This window comes from Neopelma chrysocephalum, unplaced genomic scaffold (genome assembly GCF_003984885.1).
Source record: "Neopelma chrysocephalum unplaced genomic scaffold, ASM398488v2 Primary Assembly neopelma1_73, whole genome shotgun sequence".
NCBI lineage: Eukaryota > Metazoa > Chordata > Aves > Passeriformes > Pipridae > Neopelma > Neopelma chrysocephalum.
In genome coordinates, this window is record NW_020897733.1 from 535,488 (window position 1) to 554,463 (window position 18,976).

General features: G+C 43.4%; 1 protein-coding gene across 2 annotated transcripts in view; it reads left to right on the top strand.

Moving 5' to 3' along the window:
• The first annotated feature begins 9,451 nt into the window (after positions 1-9,451).
• Positions 9,452-18,976, top strand: part of PASD1 (PAS domain containing repressor 1) — a 102,190-nt gene continuing 92,665 nt past the window's right edge. The window contains exon 1 of one of the 2 annotated variants that reach the window (XM_027687029.1): positions 9,452-9,540. The gene's annotated coding sequence lies outside the window, so the exon portion shown is untranslated. Of the gene's footprint in view, positions 9,541-10,462; positions 10,655-18,976 lie in introns of those variants that run through there. The other variant, XM_027687028.1, reaches the window with a different exon arrangement.

An 18,976-nucleotide genomic window follows, 5' to 3' on the forward strand; every position in this document is an offset into this window, starting at 1 on the left:
GAGGGACCATATGCTTTGTTTGGAAGTGTTTATTCCACTGCTTTCCAGGGGATTATGCAAAACCATTGATCTGAAATATTAAATGTAAATCATACAAACTAGTGAGCTAATTCCATTTTTAACTTGCAGCTAAAGTTATCTGTAGGTTGACAGCTTTGCTGTGTGAGATCTGGGACACACTTATTCACTTTGTCTTGTACAAACCAGGATTGTTACTGGTTCTGAGTCGTCTCTCAGGGCAGAGTCAAGCTCTTGGAGTGTAAATTTTTCTTTAAAAATACCAAAGACCAACTGCCACTTTAATGTTTCATTAGGTCCAATCAGTTGTCGGTTTAAGGGAAACACAGAAGCTGCTTGTTTAAGTTGACAGAAAGCAGTGCTTGCTGTGTCACTGCAAGAGGAGGCCCTCAGATGCTTGAATGGGATTTGCAAGAAGAAATTGCTGTGTGATTCGGGGCCCCCAGAGTCATTCTCTTCTCTAAAGACATGCCAGTGTCTGGCTTTCTCAAATGGTGGCATAGAGCTTGAGTCTCTTTGTTAGAAACAAATCACAGTGTTGTGTAACAATGATGAGGTCTAGTAAGATGAGATGGAGGTAAACTCTTGGGAATTGAGTTCTGTTTGAACCTGAAGCAGTAAGAAAAAGGATGGGGGAAATGCATGTGGATTTCTGTAGAAAGCGGCTTTTTTGGGTGCTGGTCTCCCAGTTCTGAAACCAAGAGACAGAGCCAATGGACGTCCTGTTTCAAAAGGCAGGGATACTGACTGGGAAGCTTTGTGGGGAAGGATGCCCAGGATGGAGAGCTAGGAAAGTTGAGTAGTTAATGTGGTGGCTGGCTGGCTGAATGCCTGGGACTGAGTTTTCTTGGTGCTGGTTTGCTGTCACGCTTCACAACCCTCTTTGTCCTACTGGCTTTGGATGGCGTGTTCTTGCTAAGATGATTCCCCTGTGTGCCCAGTGTTTTGAGGGGTGATCAGGTGCTTACCTGCAACTGTGCTCTTACAACAGTACAAACTACTCACAGGCCCAAAAAAAAAGCTGTTGATGCTTATAGTTGGCATATGACACAGCATGGTGTAATAGTTTTAGTGGAAATGGCCCAGGGCATAGGCACAGGGGGTATGTTATTAATTACAACTGTTTTTAATTGAAGGATGATTTATGAGTGAAAGTAACAGCATCAAGTCAAAGTTTAAGAACAAACACTGCTGTGGGTGTTGGCCCCTGCTGCAGGCACCACTGGGAGCCATTTAATACCTTTGCAGTTTTTCATCCTCGAGATGCAGTTTCTCTTAGCATGCTTGAGTCATTAACATGGTTTCTGTTGATGTTGGAGATCAACTGGAAGTTCAGCTTCGCAGCTGGAATGCTTCATATTGCTCATTTCAAGGGAATGAGTCTTTGACGTGTAGATGGGCTTATGTCTGAGAGAGAAGACAGAAAGAACCCACTTTGCTCTCAAACCATGTCACACTTTGAGCCCTTTCCTAGAATAATTCCTACAGAATTAGCAAGCATTGGGTAATTCTTAATGTGAAGCCTTATGATAGAGCACTTTCCTTTACAAGCTTGTGTTATGTCTGCAATACAGTGTTTTTTTCTTCAGTGTAAAGTGTGCCCTCCCCAGAAAATCCAAACCAAAGGTGATTCTGATGTTAAAACTGTTTTGATTGCTGTTGCCCAACATCCCTGAGACTTGCTGGGTAGACACTGAATTCTGTGTGCCCTGTATTTAATAGAGGAGTCCTCTGTTTATCTTAATGCTTAGTGGCTTTAACATAGCTCCCAGTTTTACTAAGTGAAAACTGGACCTTGTTTTTTATATTTGAATTATAATGGGATCTCTCTGCATGATAATGACTGATATGTTAGATTAAGCCAGTTCCTTTCTTCCTATCTAGCATTTATTTCTAAACTGTTATACTTCTGGAAACAAATATTTCCTATAGTGTGACATCTCTTGTGATCCTTAGTTAAGATTACATTGAGCTCTGTAGGGAGAGATAAAGGTTTTATACCACTTGGTAGGGATTTTCCTTTCCTACCCATATATTTTTGGAATTGTTTGTGCTATCAGCTCATACATCAGTAATGTCAGAGGAAAAAATTTTCCAGTTTTATAGACAATTCCTGTATCAGGTATTTATTTGTCATAGTCCTTGGGTGGAGTAATTAACAACACCAGAACAGCAGCATATTTCTGTGTTGTCATTTGCTTATAAGATTCAGAATAGTCCAACTCTGTAGTCAAATGTAGTTTTATTTTAGCATATTACAAATCTTAAGAACATGTAAGTGCACTGAGTAGCATTGGCAGTGGGATCCAGGCTGCCTTCACTTGTCCAGCTCTGAAAGAAAACTACATTGAGCCTTTTGGTAAGGAAATACTAGAGAGTCCCTTGGGAATGCATCATGGATGCAGCTCGTCAAGAAGCTTGTGCATGCCAAAATGCTGTGTTTGCTTTATATCAAGCTTATGCAAGGGATTAATTTGGAAGCAGAGCTGAGTGGCTTGTGAACTTTCCACCTCGGGTCAGCTGCACTTTAGCTGCATGGTCCAAATTGCAATTTGATGGGATAAATGACTTCTGTGTGCTTTTTATGGACTTTGTTCAAAGAGTGAACAGGTAATTCATCACAGCAGGTAATTCTGCACAGCACCAGAACTAATTTGCTACTGTTTGACTTAGTTAAAGATGAAGCAATGCAATAATGTGTCTGGTTACATAAGCACAAGTTAAGTTGATCACATCTGTATGTGAATATAATATGTGAACTGATTGACCAGTACAGCAGACAGAGTAATTTATTTTGTCTTGTCTCCTTGAATTCTGCCACGACAATTTTTATTTCAGTTCAAACTCAGCAGGTTGTTCTGACTCAGATGCCTGTATGGACTGATTGACCAGTAAGAGGAATTGCTGTGTTTGTAGAAGCTCTGTGTTCCTGTGAAGAACAGGTGAGGCTTTGCATCATAAGGAAGTCCCTTTGCCTGTGATAGTGGCTTTTGGAGAATAAACAAGGACTGGTCCAAAATCAGATGACAATTGAAATGCAGAAAATGAAGTATTGGAGGTAACTGTGTCAGGAGTACAGTGGTTTGGATGGATGAGAAGAGTTATCCAACAGCAACAGGATGTCAACTGACTCTTCGTTTTCTCATTTGCATTCCTAGCATGGAGAAATCAGTATAAAGCCATCATTTGCTCTTAATAGTCTTTGAAAAACACAATCTGTTTGTAATACTTCCCCAGGAAAAAAATTCTGCTTAAACTATGCCTTTGAGACTTGGTAAAAATTTAAGCTGCTTTAGCCAAAAAAAAAGAGCTTTTGGATAAAACTCTGGTGGTGTTTTTGATGGATTTTCTTTCTCAGAATACCCTGTGTATTCCTTTCATGCAAAAAAAAATGTGAATATCACAGAATACTATGTGTGGCAGCATCCTCAGGTTCATTGTGTTGCAATGGGGTATTTAATCTTCCTAGAGATTGTACCGCTAAGTATCCAGATACCACCCTCTGTAGTGCTTTCCTTGGCATGCACTGCCTGCTCTTCTTACATATATTCCCAAATAATAAGGTAGGAGGATCCAATGATCCTCAGTCTTTATGAGTGCACGGGGAGAGTTGATCACTCTCTTGAAGAAATGACTGTATAATGAGATCTGTCAGGCTAAAGGGGCATTGGGCATCAAACACAGCAAACATGCCAAAGTGGAAGTAGAGAGGAGTTTAGTGCAGTTGGTACAGGATAACTGCTGGGGTAGCTGGGCTTGGGGCTGTAGCACATCTGCCTCATGGGGTAAAGGGAGTTGCTTTGCTGTGGCAGATCCCAGGTTCAGAAATGGAGGGCAGGTGGGGGAAGGGACTGCAACTTGAATTTTTTGACCCACTGCTCTGCCAAAAATATCTGCCATTCACCTCCATCCATCCACAGGGATTTTCTAGGGATTGTTTCTGGTGAGATCTTGAATCAGTGGATACTTGGCCTGTTACCTAATTTTGCATAGCTTGATGTTCTCTTCAAAGCCTGTGCAGCTCACATTGTATCCCATGCTTTTCTTCTTTTTCAGTTCTGAGTATTCCATTAAACCCCTGTTTCAGCACTTTTTTTGACATTGTTCAGCTGGCTTTAGACTTTCTTGGGTTTCTTTCGGGTACACCTTTTCTCTGCCTCATCATTTCCTTCTACATCCTTCTAAAATCAAAAAAGGCTCATTGAAATTTGTGCACCACTGGAGGCTGGTGCTGCACTTGAACTGTGTGATTCCATTATCCTTTCAGTGGTGTTAGCTCTGTGCTTTTGTCCTACTTCACACTTCAAGAGCACATCTCTTCATTTGCCCAAAAGGTTGAGCTGGGAATGAGTTCAGTGGTCAGGGTGCAGAATATCTGGGGGAAGGGTTGGCATGAGACTGGGAGAATACATCAGTGAGCAAATGATAAAGGAATTAAACTAACCCTAATTCTTCACATATGCCTTGGTGTATGTACATGTCTTAGTCTTAGCTCTAAGTGGTGTATTGTTTGGGAAAGTACATTCAAGCATGACTAATATGCATTTGTCTCCCTCTCCTAAAACATTGTTTCACTTGAAATGTTTTATTTTTCTGTACTTTAAGAATATTCTTTTATAATCCAAAAGCTATTTTTCATTTTTTCTAGAACACTTGTTTGGAGTGTTTCTATTAATCTTTCTATTATTTAAGCACTTCTATCTGCAATACACAATAGAAACAAATGAATTGATTTTTTTGAGACAAGCTTGCTTTTTATCCTACAAAAACGATGACTCATGAGATTCATCCAGCCCTCATCTGTATTCTTCCCCCAGCTAATAAGTTAAATTTGAGTTTTGTGTTTGTATTAAAAGACAGCCTGTGCTTACCTCGCCAGGAAGCTTGTTTGAACATGGAGTTCAGAAGAGGAAAATTCCTTGCCACAGTAAAACTATTTTTTGGGCATTAAGGAGCTTTGCAAAGTTTGCTCCCTAAGTGAAGAAAACAGCATTGGATTTAATTAATTGCCCACATTTAGAGTGATCCTAGACTGACGTGCTTGTAAGTCTTCATGGTGATGCCAGAAGATTTGTGGCTCAGATATATGAAGAAACAGCAGAAGGCAGAGACCTGTAATACTTTGTCTTTGAGCCTGTTAATTCTGCACAGAGTATCAGGATGTACAAGATGCTACACTGATCTCAGATAAAAACACCCTCTATTTTCATTCTGACTGAAACAATCCTGCAGAGTGCTGGTGTAACTAAGAAGGAAGTGTAGAGCATGGGGATGGGTGCAGGTACTTCAAGTCAGTGTTGCTGCTCTCACCAATGTGGTGAGAAGGCACCTGTAGCTGGAGCTGATTCCATGTTAATGCAGCAAAGCCTATTTAAAGCTAAAATGAGGTATGGCCTTGCAGCTCCATGGTGTGCATGGACAATGGGGTTTAGCTGAGAGGAGAGAGCCTTATCAATACAATTCATTGTATGAAAATAGACAATTTCTCTGCAAAGGTGTGGATTTTGCATTGGGTTTTTTAAACTGAGAAAAGTCTTCTGAGCATCCAAGTACTCCTTTTTAGTCAAGTCTGAAGAGGACACACAGCAAAAGAAGAAGCTGCATTCACACTCTCTGCATCAACTTGTTCCTGCACACTGCACATGAAATACTGCCTTGCAGATGTTGAGATGACTGGTACTTAACTAAGAAAAGATTGATGAGATTGATTTTCTAGAAACAATAAAAACTTCACACGTATCCCTTCCCTTCACCTTTCCCTAAGGTGGGAGGGACACGCTGTAATTACAGAGGCTGCACAATAGACATGTCCTGCCAGAACTATAAGCCCCTTCCTGTATAACTCCAACCAAGGCCAGACTATCTATGGATTCCTGGTAAAAGGGTTCTGGAGATTTTGCAGCACTTCTGCTTTCCTGGAACTCTCCACAGCAATTATGCTGCTGTGAATGGAGCTCTTGATAGATGAACCTGCAGAAGTGCATGTGATTGAGCTGTGGTCTGTACAGCAAAGGGTTAACAGAACAAGCATCTTCAAGAATGAAGGATGAAAGCAACCTAGACCATGAGCTTTACATTTTCTAATGGAGAAAAACACTTTGAGCAGACACAGCATAGGGGAGGAAGAAGAAACTCCACCATGGCAGAAATGGGGAGTTGAACTAAAAGACTGAAGGCTCACACTCCTGCCTTACAACTCAGTTAGAATTATGGTTGCAAGTGCAGCAAGCACCAGAAGCTTAGGTGAGACAATTCTACCAAAAAGTATTAGGCAGCTGTATGAATAGACAAGGAATGTCTTCATAGTTTGACAGGTAATATTTAGTTTCTCCCACCCCATCTCCAGACAGGTGCAAGAGAAAAATATTGTGATTGACTGTAGGCCAGTAGGCCAAGAGAGATTTTTACATTTCTGTTACAGAGTAGATTTCATTTCATGGACACTTTAGCACTAGGACTGACCTAAGTGCAAGTCAGGGGGTTTTTGTTTTGGGTGCATTTCCCTTAGGTGCTATCAACAGCTTTTCTTAATTTGATTGTCATGAATAATGTATTGGTTGGACATAATCCTGTGCGTGGACTGAATGTAATATTCCAAACTTAAGAAGGTAAACAAATTCCCAAAGCAAAAGGCACTCTTGGAGGCTTCCAAAGCCTTCCTTATGATAAAAGTAATTTCAAAGTAAATATCTGTGTGCTGAAAACCATTCAATTTCAGAGAAAAGTAATTTAAGCAGCATGTATTTTTCAGTTTGATGGTGTTCCATATAACACGGTATTAGCTTCCTCGTTCATTTGTAAGTGTCTGCTCATTAAGCAAGATCTCCTTTACAAAGTGTAGGGGCTGTTTAAATGCTTTAGGGAATGAGCATATTTATTATGAGCTGATAATCCTTGTAACTTGTTACATTAAAATATAAATGGATTACAGTCTGATGAGAAGCATGAAAGTGATTACTAAACTGTGGAAATAAATGTGCTAGAACCCTAAATAGTGTAATAATCCTCTAAGGGGAAATTGCACCTCATTCATTTATAATTGTATTGTGATTGGCTTTGTTTTAGTCCAACTTTGAGTCAATGCCTCCATGAAAATCTCATGACTTGCCTTCCAAAATGACATCAAAGATGAAGGGAGAAAAACAGTCTTGACAAAACCAGGTCACTACATCAGCAAGAGCAGAGTGGGCTGAGCAGCTCTGCTTCCTAAATCAAAGCCTTGCTGCAGGAGCACTGCCACGCTCCCATTAGTGTGTCACAAGTGCCGTTCTCAGCAGCGAGGGACCAAAAAGTGTCACAACAGCAGAAAAAGGACTGAAGGCCTTGGCCAGAGCCTGGTGCCTCTCCTCTCAGAGCACTGCTGTGCTGAGGTGAGAATGTGGAGGTCCTTGAGGCATCCCTTCTGGGGGATGTCCTAGTCTCAGCTATGATGGAATACACAAGGAATGAGGTGGAATAGTGAATCCTTTGTGCCTAAATCAAGCAAAAGTCCTGGCAAAGGATCTGAGGTGTTCTGCTAGCCCTGTGCTTCCAGAAGAGCAAAGGTCTTTTATAGTCTTGGCTAGGAACTCCCAGCACTAGGAGAGATTAAGAGTCTTCTAAAGCATCCACATGTGAACCGTGAGGGAAACGTATGAGCCTGGAGCCCACCTCGGTCTGCCTACAGAGCAAGGAGCTGTCAGGAAACCATCCTATCCCTCTCCTGCCTGTGCATCTCCAAAAGAGCTGTCCACTGAGGGACAGAGAGGGGGATTTGAGTACACATGCAGGGCCATGCAGGCTGCTTTGAAATTGCCATTTGGTCAAAGTAACTCCTTCGTGTACAGTTCGGCTGTCTATAATCGTGGGGTGGGACGTAGATGACATTCATGAACAGGACTCTGCTCCTCGGTCCTTTGCAGCTGTGTCCTCCAGGCCGTTTTGTAAAGGGTCAATTTAGTAAAGGGCCAAAACTTAATGAGATAATTTTACTGGCAGAGCTTGGTAATTAATGTCTAGTACAATCTACTGTAACATACTGCTGATTTTCCGTGTCTTTTGTGCAATGTGGGATTGCTGAGGTGTGCTTGTTTGCTGCTGTCTGGTGGAGAGAGGGTGAAAAATCCTACAGGAAGAAGGAAATGTGCTTTCCATATTTTGGGCTTTTAATTAAATTACCTGCAGTGGCAGCAATGGCAAAGTGCCAGGGCTTCTCCTGAGACCAAGCACTTTGCAGAGAGGGAGCCTGGGTGCAGGAGGCTCATACAGGTGTCTGTTCAAGAGCAGCATCTGTTCTGACTAACAAGCTCACGCTTTGTGTTGATGATTTACTTTACCTAATGAAGAAGAGACCCTCAATCCTGTCTTTGACCATGTGGGTGCAAGGCCAGCATTTCGGTGTTTCCATGTGAGTAGCAGTAACAGCACATGATCTCTGGCAGGTTTCACTAAAGCCATCCAGCAGCCTATGTAGCAGATGCTAATGGAAGCCACATGGCACAAGCTGTGTTCTTTCTCTAGGGTACCTCAGGCAAGATTTACCAAAAGCAAAGACCACTTCGGGCTTGGAATGACACACTGCACAATGTCTCCTAATGCAACCACTGCTGCACACTGAATGCTGGAGTCTGCTCCCCCCCTCGAGATCCAGCATTTCCCCAGCTGCACCTTGTTGGCAGAGACATCCCAGTTTCCAGCCGAAGTAGCTCATCAGGGGATTTAGATCAGCTGCCTCTCCCCACAGTGTTCTCTTGATGCACCGCAAGAGCTGCAGGGGCACAGGGAGGAGGAGGCACCGGGGCATGGGTGGGTCCATGGCCCAGGGGAGGCTGTGGTGGTACAAAGCAAATGGAAAGTAAGAACTAGCATGTGACCTGACACAACAGGTCATCCAGAGGAGGAAACTAGGAGAGGAAAAGAGAAACTTACTTTTGTGATGTTATGAAGACTTGCCTTGGTGTCAAGTGAGTTAATATCTCAGCGCAAAGTAGTTGACTTCTATCACCTGGGACTTCTCTGTGTAGGAATTTGAGGAGAGCAAGCTAATAATGACTCTGGCTCGTTGGGATTTAAAATGGAATTCTTGCTTCTTGGTGTAAATGGAAAGTGATAGCGTAGCGTGTGGGAGGTCTTTAGTCTTCTGGATTTATTACATTTTGTAGGATTATAATGGGTTTTTTAGAGCTTTTTGTTTCATCTTGAGCACTGGTAGAGGCAAGCAGGTAACTAAAGGTACACACAGAGCATTTTAATGGGCCTTTTTCCTGAAATCATCTGAGTGGCCAAGCCCCCTCTGACCACAGCCCCGCCCTCCCATCTGCATTTCATAAGGGTATTACCACTGTAATTAATAGGAGTTGTATAACAGTACCTAATTAAACTCTGATCATATAGTGTAAATTTAACTTGATTATCGTTAGCCTCAGTGAACTCTGCAGGAGATTAATCCTGATGATTCACTCTGCACAGAAGCAACAGCAGCAGCTCTGCGGAGGACCAAAATATTAGTGAACAGCGATGCTCTGCACCCCGAAACCCTGCAAGGTAAGTCCCAGTACCGACGGTAGCACTGGTGTCAGGGAGGGGACTGTGCTGGGACTGGAGTCTCCCCGTTTTCAGATTGGTTAAAAGCCACTGGGATGCCAACAGGCTGCTACGGCGCAGTTCTTAAAATCACTGAATAAGGAGTCTGTGAGAGGATTATGGCTTACATAAGAGTTTTATGTCTGTCCTAAAGCTACAGCCCCTATGCATTTGTGCGCTGTGTACTGTGTCTGCCAGTGGTTCATGGACACCAGAATATCCTGAATGACTACAAGCCACATTTTGTTTATGATTGTTTCAGGACCTGGTCCCAGCCTTCTGAAAGCTGGCGAGGTTTTGTCTGTGGGAACAGAGAAAAGGCAGTAATTTATTTATTTATATTAATTACTGCACATTAAAATGCTGTGTGCTTTACTTCTGCACATTGTGCTAGAGAATTCTTTGCAAAAAACTGAACAAGCCTTTTGTAAAATACTGGGGTTTTCTGTATCTAGTCCAGACGTACAGGGCATGGGGTTTGTCCTGTCTTTGGCTGAGCACATCTGTTTGTTTGCTGCTATTAATAGTTTAATCAATGGGGCTGATTCCTGCATATTCTCCATCTGACAGTAGCCCAGAAGACCCAGATGAGAGCAAAAAAAGGTCTTTTGTATGTGTCACTTTTTTCTTTCTTTTTTTTTCTTGTTTGTTGCTTAATTAAAAGCAAAGGGAAAGTTTTACTCTTGTTTGCATGAATGGTCACATCAAACAGTACAGGAAAATCTAGGCCAAGCTGCATTCAGCAGTCTAAGGAACATTATACCAGTGCACCGCTTCCTTTCATAGTAGCAATGCCTCTTAATAAACGTCAGGCACCCTTTGAACTTTCTTTGATACCGTTAGCTTTGCTTTTCATAAGTACCCCAAAGCCCACCTTGCCCCCCCGAGCTCCCCGTGGTTGTTAGGAGATGTGTCCGTGTGGGATGGGAAGGAGAGGGATGCGCGCGGGATGCATCCTCGCTGCCTGCAGAAACGGTGCCGGTTATATAACGCCCTCGCTGGGTAACGAGGTGAAACTCTGTCAACTCTTCTGCAGGAGCTTTCAGAGGGTTTGGGGCTGCTGGCTGCCTGAAGGGTAAGTCAGAGACGTGTTCCTCGGTGTGGGGCGTGTGGCGGGGTGCACACGCAGGTGTGTGTGTACGGTACTGAAAATGAGCTCCAGGGCTGAGATGTGGGTGCAGGCGACGGTACCTCAATCAAACACGGCCACTCTGCACAGTTAGCACCTTGTCTGAAACAGATCGCTTTAGGGTATTGCTGCTTTGTGAAACAGCTCCGTAACTTGTTTGTGCTGTCTGTCTGTTTTCCTCTAACATATCTGAAACACAATAAGAATAAGCTGTGCTTAAGCCACAATGGCTTTCCCTTAATATTGGTAATAACACTTTGTGAGAGAAGGCTGTGCTCAGGCAGTGAAACGGTCTAAGATGCTGGCACTATTCAGAATGTAACTTGTTGGGGCTTTACTGATGTTTTTTGTACTTGCTGTTGTTTCTTGCACTTGCAGAGCTGTGCCTGTTTGTAGCTCAGCTGCTACATTTGCTTGTCCGAGAAAATGGTACATTTGCTTGTTCGTGTTGACTGCTGAGTGCATACTGGATGACTGTGTCCATGGGTGCTGGATACCCATGTCTGTTTTGATTTAAGACTGAACTATAGATCTGGATGTGCTTGCCACTGTCATGGAAGAGTTACTCATGTGCGTAGCACTTTCATGGAGCTACTGTCAAACGTGCCTCTCAGAGCAGAAAGCAATCTTGGTTTGCAGCAAGGTGAACAAAGAGAATGCCTGAGCTTTTGGGGTTATGTTTGCACTGCAAGTGCAGTATGTGCTTAAAGTATGGAGGAGTTACTGGGGAAACTGATGGCTCCTTTACAGAGGCACAAGGGCTGCAGAGGGGGGCTGTGCATTCACAGCCCAGTTAGCTCTAAGCTCAAAAGATTCAAATAGTGAGAAACAGAGACTAAATGGACCTAAATAAGCAAGGGATCTGAATTATTCACAAACAGAAATGTTTGTTCCTTAACAGTCAGGTGCCTGAATCCAGAGCAGCCTCAGGCCGTGGGACTGGCATTGTGAGGGTGAGCGTTGTCCTAAAATGAACTGTGCAACAGAAAAATCGCTCAGTATGAGACACAGGCTCGTATTCCCCTGGGACCGAGAATCTCTTGTACTCAATTTTTAGACTCTTTTTTTGTTATAATCTAAAAGGTACTTACTTGATGCCACAATTCCTGTCACTTTGGCTCTTGCATTTGTTCCTTGCAATATTCAGCTGGAATAGCAGCTTGCCGGGGCCCACATCCTATTTCATCTTTGTTCTCCTTCTCTGGGCATGCTTGGGGCTGGTAGTCCCAAAGATCTGACTGGTCTTTGGCTGATTTTGTGGCCCTTGTGTGAGGCGATGGGTGTAAAAAGAGGTGAAGGTTTTTGGCTTGGTTTGATTTTTTAAAAACTTTTTAATCCAAAACAAAACACGGGGGGTTTTTGGTGTGGGATAGCAGTGCAGCTGAAAACTGGTGTCTGTTAGACCTGTTCCTCAACAGGACTCTCAGGACTCCAAGCATGGTGTCATACTGCACTCTCCTGACCATCCTGTCCCTCCCTCGCTTGTGCTACATCACCCATCATTCATGCCAGATGTAGAAACCAGAAGCAGTGGACTATATTGAGGTTCCAAGTGGTGCTATGCTTTGGCAAGAGGAAAGGAGATGCTTGGGATTATGCTGCCTCTGTTTCATCCACTTTAGTTGTCTCCATGTGAGCTGGCTTCAGGTGGTTGGAAGCTAATCAGCCACTTTGGTCCTTGGCTTAAAACTGAACCACAACAAATTCAGTCACATCAGGGCTGGAAAGCTCAGCTTCAATCTACCAGGCTCCCTACTTCTGGGATAGGATGTAATGGAATAGAAGCAGCAGAGGACTGGCCAGGAGACAAAGACTGCTAAATACACATAGTCATAAAAATCATTCTAATAATTGGAAGTGTTAGGCAGCCTTGCTGGGAACTTAAACATAGAAGCCAAGAGTCAATCACACCTCAAAAACTATGTTCCACTGTCTCCTTGAGCTAATTTCTGTTTTGCTGGGGAGGACGGGCAGAAACCTCTGCTTTTCCTTTCCAGGTGGGAGAGAGTTAGTCTCGTGTGTATCAGCAGCACAATGGTACCCCCAGAACGGCAAAGACAGCAATGGAGTTAGACCATCCAATGCCGCAAGCCCCTGAGCACTGGTTTCATCATTGAGGCTAAGTAGAAGGCCATAAGTGACAATAGGTAGAGAAATATCATGCAGCTGCCTAGTTTTTCATACATGATCACTGGGGTGCTGGTGGCTTTGTAACTTCTGAAGCCCCATAGCTGAGCCCACAGGGTCCCAGTTGCTGCTTGCACATGGTGAGCCTTGCCCTATATATCAAGCAGACTTCTCTGTGTGCTTGCCTGTGTTTAATTACCATTATGAAATGGTAATAAAAAATTTAAAATGTCATTACAGTGTGGTGCAGAGATGGGATTTGCAGTCTAACTGCAAGTCTCCTGTTGGTGAAGCTGCTCCAAGTTTATCTGAACTCTGACACCGGGCAGTTGTTCCCCTCTATGAACAGTTCTCTGAGCAGGCTGATGTGGCTCGTGTTGTTTATCACTGACTTGCCTGGATATGACTGTGTCAGCAACTCTCCTGAGTCTTTCCTATAGTGGAAATTTAGCCTGGTTAAAGCTCCTACCAGCCAGGTCCCTCAGCAGGAGCAGTGCTTTGCCCAGGGAGTATTTTGATGCAGACAAGGATCATTAGGACTGCACTGACTTCCTGACATTGGCACCCATTCTAGGAAAATCCCCATGGTGATAACCTAATGCCACTGAGCATCTCTCTCTGGTGCAGCTGCAAGAACAGTGCTGCCTCTGAGAGAGCAGAGGCATGGCACTGTGTTACAGCACAGGGCTGATGCACAGCATCTCTGCATCTGTTAGTTGACAGCCATTCTACCAAAGGTACCTGCAGGTAGTTCCCTTTGCTTCCTCTTCAACATCAGGCAGAGAGGAGCCCAATGAACAAACTTTGGCATTGTAAATGAAACTTGAGAACTGTAAATGTTTGCATGCATTCATTGCTACAAGAGTAGGTAAAGAAAAGTTCTGGAGAAATTCTTGGGCCAAGCAGTGTAGAAGGACTTCATGTAACAGAGAATCTGAACTGAGTGGGCTGGTGGGTGTGTTCATGTCACTGTCTGTCTACCCTGGCATGATTTTGGCCTTTAAATTGTACACATATTTTACTTTTTTTCCCTGTTTTGTTAACATGCTTAGAACAGGACTCTGTGGTGTGGTCCAGGGCAGCTACAGGGGCCAGCAAGAGCTGATGAGAGGCAGCCAGGGGGCAGGACTGGACCTCCATGGGGCTGGGCAGGAGCCTGCCCTGGGGCAGGGGCCGTGGGATCTCCACAGAGCTGTTCCCTGGCTAAATGGTCCAGGAACAGGAGCAACACCACCGCTCCCCTGCTCCTCCCCACACTCCTCATTTTGCTTTTTGAATGGTGCCTGGCACATCAAACTCCCCTCACTTAAAGGCCAGGAGGAGGTTGTCTTCCACAGGCTGCTGTGTGTGTGCCTGGGGTACAGCCACAGGACTAGTTGGAGCAGAGAGCCTGAACAGCACTAGGAGCATCCTAAAGGGTCCCCCTACAACCTGGGGTTCTATTTAAACCTCTACATCATCAGCAGTGAAACTGGTTCTGTTCTTTGACTTGAACTTTTTAGAATAAAAGGTAGACTTTACTATGAATGGTATTGTTTGCCAGACTCTGATTGACTCAGACAATTTTCTTCCTAGTTGAAGTATTTTGTTGCAGGAATTAACAGATACTTTATTAATACAAAACTTGTTTGAACATTGTAATATTGTAACACAAACATCTATACATAGGAAGCAGAGGTCTTCCTCTGCATGCATCCTTCTCTGCCTACCTGAAAGAGTAGCCCAGCTCTTAACTGCTACCTTGGGGAAGGTGCTGAGCCCTGTCAGCTGGGCAAAGAAATGCTGATGTTGTCTGATACCTTGGGCAGCTAAGCCTAAGGCAGACCAATAAATTGCATTGTTTTCATTGACTCTGGTACCCTTTTTATTAGATTGCCATTCCCTTCACAGACTCAAGGACCATAGTAATCAAGGTAATGAATGATGAGTAACCGAGGTAAGCATAGATGCTTAGCTATCCCAGTCCCTCTGACATGCCAGTCCATTGAACCTATTTTCTGTTGTGACCTCATCTTGGCTAGAATTTGATTTTGAATCTTTGGGTGGATTGGGCAGCCCTCTGCTCAAAGCACTGCTTCAGAAAAGGCTGTGCCAGGCTGTATGTTTATTAATAAGCGATTTTATAAGGAGATGGAGCACCACGTCTGAGCTCTTGTGGCAGGGCTAGCTAATGATATTGGACAGCGAGCAACTGTCACTTTTGCTAAATCTGTCATATTGCAAGTAAGCTGCTTACAGCATGCAGTGGAGGTGGGCAGAATGACAGTCTAATCCACCTTAGGACTCTACCCAAAGTGAAATGTGGAGTCTGCTTTTCTAAAGAACACAGTTGTCCCTTGGAAACTGTTGTCTCAGAGGCACAAAGAAAGCTAAGAAGCAGAACAGGCATCAGCTTTGCTGAATAAAGTCCATCTGTGTGTCTGCTAAAGGGCTTCTAGACCCTCATCCCTGAGCAATGATAAAATAGGACTGCTGAGGAACAGAAGTGACGTGGAATTTGTCAGAAAACATATCTTTGTACATTTCTTAGCAATTCAGGACAGATTTGCAACCAAATCTGAGTATTTCCTTATATAGAAAAGGGGAACACTGTGAGACCCGGTCAGCAGAACTGGACTCTCAGCAAAGCTTTCATGGGTGGGAGCTGGGGAAGTAGCACACAAAGAGGATCTTGGTGATCTCTTTCTGTTTCCAGTGCAGCAAGATGCCATTTCCTAACCTAGAGACCCCACTGTGACCTCACCTGCACCAGTTCAAGTGCAACCCGTGGGCTCTGCGATGGCTGTGTGATGGGTTTGGGGAGGGAGGAAGAAAGGTGTGGGCACCAACTTCTTCTGACACCTTCCTGCGCCACCTTCTGCTGACGTTCAGCCCTAGGTCATTCTTCCTTGTTGCTATGTTAGGTGTGACTGTCCCTTCATGCTTCTGTGGTAGGAAAACACCGTATTTTTCCCAGGTTTCTCCCTCCCTTTTTACAGGTGAGACTACACCCGTGCATCACAAGACACAACATGTTTTTCAGAAATGATCCCCCATTTTGGCCTCATTTGGCCAAAGTGCGTAGCACTTCCTTGAATTTGAGTAGATAAATAATCATGCTGATGGAAGTGCTGCTTAATATTAAACTAAGTCTGTTGCTGAATCAGCTCCTTGATCTTTGGCAACCTTTGTGCTACAGAAGTATTTATGCATGTAAACATTAGACTGTAGATACAGTTTCTTCAGATAACGCTGAGGCATATGGGGCACAGAGCTGAACTTTATGGGGCAATAAAACTCAGTGCTGAATGCTGTGAATAGTTTCCTCTTCACAGGTCTTTATATCTGCTTTTAACAACTAATCTTCAGTGGCATTTAATAGTGTTTAAGAATATCATCATTACCCTCAAATTGTCCTGTCCCCTGTGCAGTGCTACACATGTAGAGGGTGTTTGATGGTACTGTGGTCTTTCCTGGGGTTGCATGAGAAGCTCCACATGAGATTGGGATGCTGTATTAAGCCGGGACTGTAGGTTGTGCATAAAGTTTGAAGGCTGTAAATTACAATATGCATTTTGAAGTGATGGGGCTGTACAAAATATGCTTGGAATGAGCTTCAGGAGACCTTCAGCTTTGTGGCTCCCCACAAGGAGATCCCCAACAGTCAAAGGTAGAGATACACCTACGCGACTTAAATAAAGCCTAAGGAAAAAAAATACAAGAAAGTGGTTTTAAATGCTATCAGGAAATGGAGATGGGAGATAAATTAAATGCCTTATTAAAATCACTTAGTGGCAGGGCTGTAGGTTCAGTGTGGAATCCCTGGCAGTCAGCCCACCAATGCCAACAACAATCACATGCCTCCAAGATACAGAGCTGAGGTCTCTCCGTTTCCTACAGGTACCAGGGAGCACATGAGACTCATTGATGGCCATCATAGACAATGGATTTTGCTGCCAAGAATAACAATTCATGAGGAACTGGTTTAAGACCAAAGAAGGGAGTTCTGTTTTCTGTTCCTTTCAATCTCTGCTGCATTGACACAGAGCTGATCTTTTTAAAATGTCTCTCCAAGCATTATCCTTCAACCATGCAAGCGTGATTTTTCACACAAAGGAGGTTGGGAGTGGCAGAAGTGCCTTTTCAAGGGCAGGATTTGCTTGAGTTAGTCGTGAAAGTGCACCCTGAGGGCTGCTGAATCAGGTTGCTCGTAAAAGTCAAGAGCATTTTAATGTAGAAGATGTTTATGTTCTTTCTTGAAGTGTTATAATGACGATACAGCGATAGCATCAGGGAAACAGGGTCACAGAGCGGAGCCCTGGGAAAGCACATTCCCAGCTCCTCTGGTGCTTACCTTGGGATATGTTTTGGTTACTAACCGCTAAACATAGCAAAACTAGACCTGCATTATCACCCTACTGAATTTCAGAAAGTTTGTTGTGTCTTACTGGAGATCAAGCTTCATCATTGATAGCTTTAACCAGCTGTAATATAGAGGCTGTTGAAAAATACTCTGTTTCCATCACAGCACTCTTATTTTTATCTTCAGGAGGAAGTACATGTTGAAATTACCTTTTGGTTTCCCAAAGATGAAGATGTTTCTAACTGGAATGGTATCTATGAATACATGTAACTTTTTTTAAAGGTAGGGAAGTGTTTTCTGGTGGAGTTATACATTTGGTTTGTGAGTTCTCCACAGTCTTCACCTCCATAGAACTGAGTGGGGATTTTTGGATGGCTTTAGCAATTACTTAGGAGATGATGGACAGTCTAAGGTTTTGAGTAGACTTTAGATGACTCTTTAGTATGAGGCCTATGAGGTTGAGTATGTTGCATTGCCACTGGAGAGATCCAATGAGGCATTTATGCCTAAAAAAATGCTCCCCAAATTAGTCCACCTACCAGACAGGAGATCCACCTTGAAGGCCTTTCTGGGAACCATGAACAGTGCTGGAGAGCACTCCAAACAAGAGATTTCTTAGAAACTGGGCCTTTTTCAGGCATTTCAGTTTGGACGTCCTGAGCCACTTTTCAGAAGTTTAATACTATTTATCTCAAGTGAATCTTGCCGTGGGTGTTGGGTTTTTTGAGGAATTTAGTTTTAAATAACATTTCCCCTGTCTAGATCTTTATCATCATTAGAAGGGAACTTACTCTGATTGCATGTAAGCTACTGCTGGCTCTCACAAGCACAGCTGTGTTTACAAAAGCCAGGATTTGTTCCTGGAAAGTGGGAAGGTAGGCACTGCTCCCGCCGGTGTGTTGTGGGGGACAGTTCTGCAGCTTGGCTTTGTCTTGATTGCTTAACTGTAAGTTCTCTTTGGGCTCTACAAGAGGGTATTCTGCAGCAGTTCTCACAGTCTGACATCCCCCAGCTACCCATAAATGCATGCTAAAGCTGTTAATTTTATTTTGGATGTTTTCATTTGGTTGTTTTGGGGGAGGAGAGCTGGGGTGGGTTTGATCCTTTTAAGCTGGGTGCTGTGGTTAAGGCTCCTTCCTAAATGTGCTAACCAAGGAAACTGAGCCATATTAGAAATAACACAGGTACCATTTACAACCTTGCCTCTGCTGAAGGAAAACTACTGAAACACAAAAGCTGTGGAAAGCTGTGACTGAATTTTTAACTTGTGCAGCAGCACTTTGTTGAACAGTGATGGACCTCAGCATGAGCTCAAGTTTCACTACAGCACTTGCTGAATAAGGGGCTAAATTAATAACATCAAGTAATAGTTGGTGCAAGAACTGCCTTCAGCTGTGTAGGAAATACAGGACTGTATTTCCTTTTTCATTGCAGCGCCAAAATGAAGAATTTACTTTGCATTCACCAGTGCTGAAATTTGGTGGGTTGCAATGGATTTGCATTGAAAAAAGGCTCAGTCACAGTGCACTGGGTGACAGTGCTGTTGGAACAGAAGCTACCATTGGTGTTTGGAAACAGCTCTTGTATGGGAGAAAAAAAGGCCATTAAGAGATTCTTCTGTGAAATACTTCCAGACAAAGACTGAGCACACGGCAGTGTGTAGGAGAAGAAAAACGTGCATTAAGGCTTCTCTGTTGCATGAGTCATCAAAACTTATGTAAATATGCCTTCTTATAAGCTGTATTTATCTTATTCATGTAGAGGAAGCAATAGTAATGCCTCTGTCTTTCAGATGTAGG